General features: G+C 41.5%; 1 pseudogene; it reads left to right on the forward strand.

Moving 5' to 3' along the window:
* The first annotated feature begins 226 nt into the window (after nucleotides 1-226).
* On the forward strand, nucleotides 227-5,518 carry LOC100461563 (small ribosomal subunit protein eS1-like; annotated as a pseudogene).
* Nucleotides 5,519-6,367: the final 849 nt, after the last annotated feature.

The raw sequence follows: 6,367 nt of genomic DNA on the forward strand, positions 1-6,367 counted from the left end.
TAATGTTTGTGTATATCTCTGAATATATTAAAAACCATTGAAATGTAAAAAATGGAAAGAAAAAACAGCCCAAGTTGCAATTTTATTCAACACTTTATTGGCTTTAAAAATAGATTCCAGGCTGGGCATGGTGGCTCACACCTGAAATTCTGGTGCTTTGGGAGGCTGCAGTGGGAGGATTCCTTGAGGCCAGGAGTTTCAGGCCAGCCTTGGTCACATGGCAAGACCCTGTGTCTACAAAAAAATAAATAAATAAATAGCAGCTGGGTGCAGTGGCTCACACCTGTAATCCCAGCACTTTGGGAGGCTGAGGCGGGCAGATCACCTAATATCAGGAGTTCAAGACCAGCCTGGCCAACATGGTGAAACCCCATCTCTACCAAAAATATAAAATTTAGCCTTTTGGTGCTCTGAGCAGCACCATGGTGTTTGTTAAGAACAAGTGCCTTATGAAAGGTGGCAAAAAGGGAGTTAAGAAGAAAGTTGATCCATTTTCTAAGAAAGATAAGTATGATGTGAAAGCACCTCCTATGTTCAATATAAGAAATATTGGAAAGACTTGGTCACCAGGACCCAAGGAACCCAAATTGCATCTGATGGTCCCAAGGGTCTTGTGTTTGAAGTGAGTCTTGCTGATTTGCAGAATGCTGAAGTTGCATTTAAAAAATTCAAGCTGATTACTGAAGATGTCCAAGGCAAAAACTGCCTGACTAACTTCTATGGCATGGGTCTTACCTGTGACAAAATATGTTCCATGGCTGAAAAATGTTCAACAATGATTGAAGCTCATGTTCATGTCAAGACTACAATGGTTACTTCTTTCATCTTGTTTTGTGTTGGTTTTACTAAAAAATGCAACAATCAGATACGGAAGACCTCTTATGCTCAGCACCAACAATCTGCCAAATCCAGAAGAAAATGATGGAAATCATGACCTGAGAGGTGCAGACAAATGACTTGAAAGAAGTGGTCAATAAATCCATTCCAGACAACATTGGGAAAGATGTGGAAAAGGCTTGCCAATTTATCCTCTCCATGATGTCTTCATTAGAAAGTAAAAATGCTGGAGAACCCTGGGTTTGAAAGATATGGAGCTTCGTGGTGAAAGTAGTAGTTCTGGAAAACCCACTAGGGATGAGACACATGCTAAAGTTGAATGAGTTGATGGATATGAACCACCAGTCCAAGAATCTGTTTAAAGTTCAGACTTATAATAGTGGCAAATAAAAAGTCCTATTTGTGAAATCAAACAATAAACAACAGTGAAAAAAGCAAAATTAGCCTGGTGTGGTGGTGCATGCCTGTAATCCTAGCTACTCAGGAGGCTGAGGCACGAGAATCACTTGAACCTGGAGACAGAGTTTGCAGTGAACCAAGATTGCACCATTGCACTCCAGCCTGGGAAACAGAGTGAGACTCTCTTCAAAAAGAATAAAGAAAATAAAAGTATCTGGGCTTGGTGGCATTCACCTGTAGTCTCAGCTACTCTGAAGGCTGAGGTGGGAGGATGGCTTCAGGCCAGGAGTAATTTGAGGCTGCAGTGAACTATGATTGTGACACTGCACTCCAGCCTGGACTGCAGAGCAAGACCCTATCTCTTATGCATACATACATACACACACGCACACATACCTACATACCCAGGATCTACCTCTGGTGATTCTGACTCAGTAGGGCTGGGTATCCCCTAGGGATCCTGCTGTTCAGCCTGGTCTGGGATCCACTTTTCATTGGGAACTGAGACACTGGCTGTGAGCCTTTCTGTCCTGAGATGTAGAGGTCATGGCGATGCAGGTTCAAGCTTAAGGAGACCTGACTGCGTTAGGTATTGTGCTGAACATCATCTCTTTCTCTCATAGCAACATCCGTAGATGGTTGATGTGTCCCTGCTCTACAGATGAGGAACTGAGCTTTCAGAGGAGTTTAGCTTGTTGAAAACTTATTCTTCCTATTGGAAACTTTGTACCCTTTGACCACTGTCTCCTATCCCCTACCTTTCCTCCTCCCCAGCCCCTGATAACCACTGTCCTACTCTCTATTTCTGTGAGTTCAACTTCTTTAGATTCCACATATAAGTAAAATCATGCAGTATTTGTCTTTCTGTGCCTTGCTTATTTCACTTAACCCAATGTCTTTCAAGTTCACCTATACTGTTGAAAATGACAGGATTTCTTTCTTTTATAAGGGTTAATAGTATTCCGTTGTGTGTATATAGTACATTTTCTTTATCCTTTCATCCACTGACGGACACTTAGGTTGATTCTATATCTTGGGTATTGTGAATAGTGCTGCAGTGAACATAGGAATGTAGAGATCCCTTCGACATATTGACTTTGATTTTTTTTTTGGTCTATACCCAGAAGTTGGGTTGCTGGATTATATGCTTTGAATTCTATAGCACAGCAGCGTGACTGTAGTCAATAATAACGTATCTTTCAAAATAACTAAAAGGGTACATTTCAAATGTTTCATCATAGAAATTTGCAGTAAATTAGGGGATGGACATGTTAATTAGTTTGATGTAATCATTGCACATTGTATACACATATCAAAACATCACATAAATGTGTACAATTATGATTTGTCAATTAAAATAACATTAGTTAAAAAAATAAGTAACTTGTTCAAAGCCCCAGTTGGGATTGCTGGAGCTGGAACATGCACCAAGGCTGTTGCTCTCAGGCTCACAGAGTCCTTGGTCCACGAATGTTGAAGCCCTACCTGAGATTTCTACTGAGATCAGTGTGGGGATTCAATGTCTCAGAATCATCCCATCCTCCAGGGCCCACAAGTCCATGACTGCTGCCTCTACCCCCAACACTACTGACCTGAAATTTGGCCCTTGCTTTCATTTCTGGGAGCATACAACACTTACACCAAGCACTGATGGGTTTTGTTGACTTCATTTGAGATGTGGGGCTATGGAGAGGGTCCCATGATCCTTGCTTGGTGTTGACCAACTCAATGACTTCTCTCCTTTGACTTCACCCTTCCCTTTTCTACTCAGCTCCTCTGACATGGATTGCTCTGGGAATTCTGAGCCCTGGTTCCTTTATTTTGCAGATAGCCTTCACTCTTCTCTGCAACAAATTCCAAAAGTATATAGTTGAGCTGACTGCAAGGTACTTGACATGCAAGAGACTCCACAAATGGGATTCAGCCTCTGGAAAGTGGTGGTAGTTCCAGATTTATGTGGATGTTATTTTGTTTTTCCGTATAAAATATATTATTTAAACTATCAAACTCTTGGCTCCTGGATGCCGTCCTTTGCTGGTGGCAGTGGGCTGGGTACTGCCATTGGGGAGAAATGCTGCCCACTTAGAGAAAGAGAAACTGGTTCTCTTTAAGAGGCAGAGGGAGGTTTCCAGTGCCAGTTTGTTTGGAGGCCAAATGGTTGTTGTATTAAAATTGCCCAAACTTGGGCTGGTGCCTTCTGTGTTTAGAGCTCATAGCCATGATTGCTTTCTTTCTTTCTTTCTTTTTTTTTTTTTTTGGTGGTCTTTTTTCCATCCTTTTGTTTGGCAGGATTCTGTTAATAGCTCCGACCTCAAGAGTTCCATTATACAGACACTAATAGCACCTACTATGTGTCAGTCTGCAGTGCCTACTATGTGCTAGGCATGGGAGATAATATAATGATGAACAAGATAAACATGGCACTTGGAAAAGAGAGTCTAGTTCCCACTCTCAGACCACCCCAAAGAGAGGCTGGAATTGGGCTTCCAAAGATCACAGATGCCCTTGCATCGTCTCCCTGAAGAGAGAAGTTGAAGCTTTGGTGTCTGAAGAGAATTTGGCTGGACAATCACCAAGGTTTGGAAAGATGGGGAGGAGCTGCCATTTGTGTTTAAGGTGAGAAGTGGGGGATTGGCTGGATATCAGAGGAAGCCAAGATTAAGAGAAGGTTTTTGTGAGTTCTTATGCATAGTGGAGACCTGTTATAGTGAGGGTCCTTGAGGATGAGCCTGTGGGTCAGTGGAATGTTGCTGTGAGGAGGGTCTTGTTATAGCAGATGGCTCAAAGAAAGTTGATGGATCATGAGCAGCTGGAAGAATGGAGAGTTCGGCGGATGTAATTCCTACCTGGCTTTCCAACAGTGTGTAAGCCCAGTATTCTTACGTAAGCCCATGGAGAAGGGAAAGGAATGCTGGTAATGACAAGATTGAATTTTCCATCTGCCAGGCATCCAGGGACTCATAGCAGATTTAACTGAAGTTATAGAAATAGGAATGTGGCATTTCCTATATCCAGGTATGCTGGAGCAAAATGTATACCCTCTCTGGTTTGTAGGGAAAGAAAATGTTAATAGACAAGACTCCAGGTTTTCACTATTAAACCTGGTGCCTAGAAATGCATTTTCTACTGGTTGTAGACAGAAGCTCCATATAGATATATCCATCGCTGCATCTCTCATGCCTTGTGTTCTTCCTAATTTTCCCTTTTTAACCGACAGAGGAAGAAAGTTCCAGCATCACTTCTGGCCTCTCAAGAGTGAGTTAGGTGGCCAAGTGGGGTTGCTCATGCCTGTAATCTCAGCCCTTTGGGAGGCCGAGGTGGGCAGATCACTTGGGGCCAGGAATTTGAAACCAGCTTGGCCAACATGGTGAAACTGTGTCTCTACTAAAAGTAAAAAATTAGCCAGGCGTGGTCGTGGGTACCTGTAGTCACAGCTACTCTGGAGGCTGAGGCATGAGAATCAGTTGAACCCAGGGGACAGAGGTTGCATTGAGCCAAGATTGCACCACTGCACTCTAGCCTGGGTGATAGAGCGAGACTCGGTCTCAAAACAAAACAAAAACAAAGAAAAGTGAGTTAGGATGAAAGCTTCCAAGTCTCTCTGCCCCTTTCATACATCTCCTCCCTGGTGAGCAGAGGAGTTGACTTTATTGGCAAGACTGAGGAAATGCTGACTGTATTTCTGCCATGTTCACTTATTAGTGGATGGGTTATTTTGCCTAGACTATGATCATGGGAGCCACCTCTCAGTCCCTTGTATAGTCACCAGGCTTTTTTAGGGAAAGCAGGACAGGTAAGATCTTCCTCTGGCAGAGCCAGCCAGGTCTCCTTACCCTCTGCTTCCCTTTCTGCCTATGACTGAATGGGCATGTCAGGGTCTAGTAGGAGAACCAGGAGGAGGAAGCCTCATTAACTTCTATTCTGTAGCAATTGATGGCCACCCAACTTGAACAGTGGGGGCTTATCACATCATGTACTAAGACCGGAGATAGCTGATGCCGAGGTTGGCTAAATTAGTAGCTTGAGATGTTAGGGTTTTCATTTGAGGTTTCTATGCTGCTATGGCCTTCTGCTCTTGGTCACAGAGGCTGCCACAATCCGCATGTCAAGTCCTCATGTGACAATATCCAGAGACAGCAAGGAAGAGGTACAGTGTATTCCTGCATGTTTCTTAAAAAATTGTTTTTGATAGAGAATAATTGTACACATTTATGGGATCCATGTGAGATTTCGGTACATGCATGCAATGTGTAATGATCAAATCAGGGTCTTTAGGATATTAATCACCTCAAACATTGATTGAGTTCTTTGTGTTGGGAATATTTCAATCTTATTGCTATTTAGAAATATACAATAAATTCATTTATCAGGATACAAAATCTATGTATACAAATCAGTAGCAGTGCTATACATCAACAGCAACCAGGCTGAGAATCAAATCAAACCCATTTATAATAGCTGTAAAAATAAAATACTTAGGAATATACCTAACCAAGGAGGTGAAAGATCCCTACAAGCAAAACTACAAAACACTGCTGAAAGAAATCAGAGATGACACAAACAAATGGAAATACATTCCATGCTCATGGATGGTTAGACACAATATTGTGAAAATGACCATATTGCCAAAAGCAGTCTACAAATTCAATGCAATTCCTATCAATATACCATCATCATTCTTTATAGAACTAGAAAAAACAATGCCAAAATTCATTTGGAACTAAAAAAGAATCTGCAAAGCCAAAGCAAAACTAAGCAAAAAGAACCAACCTAGAGGCATCACATTACCCAACTTCAAAGTATATTACAAGTTTATAGTCACCAAAACAACATGGTGCTGGTATAAAAATAGGCACATGACCAATAGGACAGAGTAGAGATCCTAGAAATAAAGCCAAATACTTAACAGCCAACTGATCTTTGACAAAGTAAACAAAAACATATTAGGGAAAGTAAACCCTATACAAAAAATAATGCTGGGATAATTGGCAAACCACATGTAAAAGAATAAAACTGGATCCTCATCTCTCACCTTATACAAAAATCGAGACAATATGGATCAAAGACTTAAATTTAAGGTGTGAAACCATAAAAATTCTAGAAGATAACATTGGAAAACGCTTCTACACAT

The sequence above is a fragment of the Pongo abelii genome, chromosome 7 (assembly GCF_028885655.2).
Source record: "Pongo abelii isolate AG06213 chromosome 7, NHGRI_mPonAbe1-v2.0_pri, whole genome shotgun sequence".
Lineage (NCBI taxonomy): Eukaryota > Metazoa > Chordata > Mammalia > Primates > Hominidae > Pongo > Pongo abelii.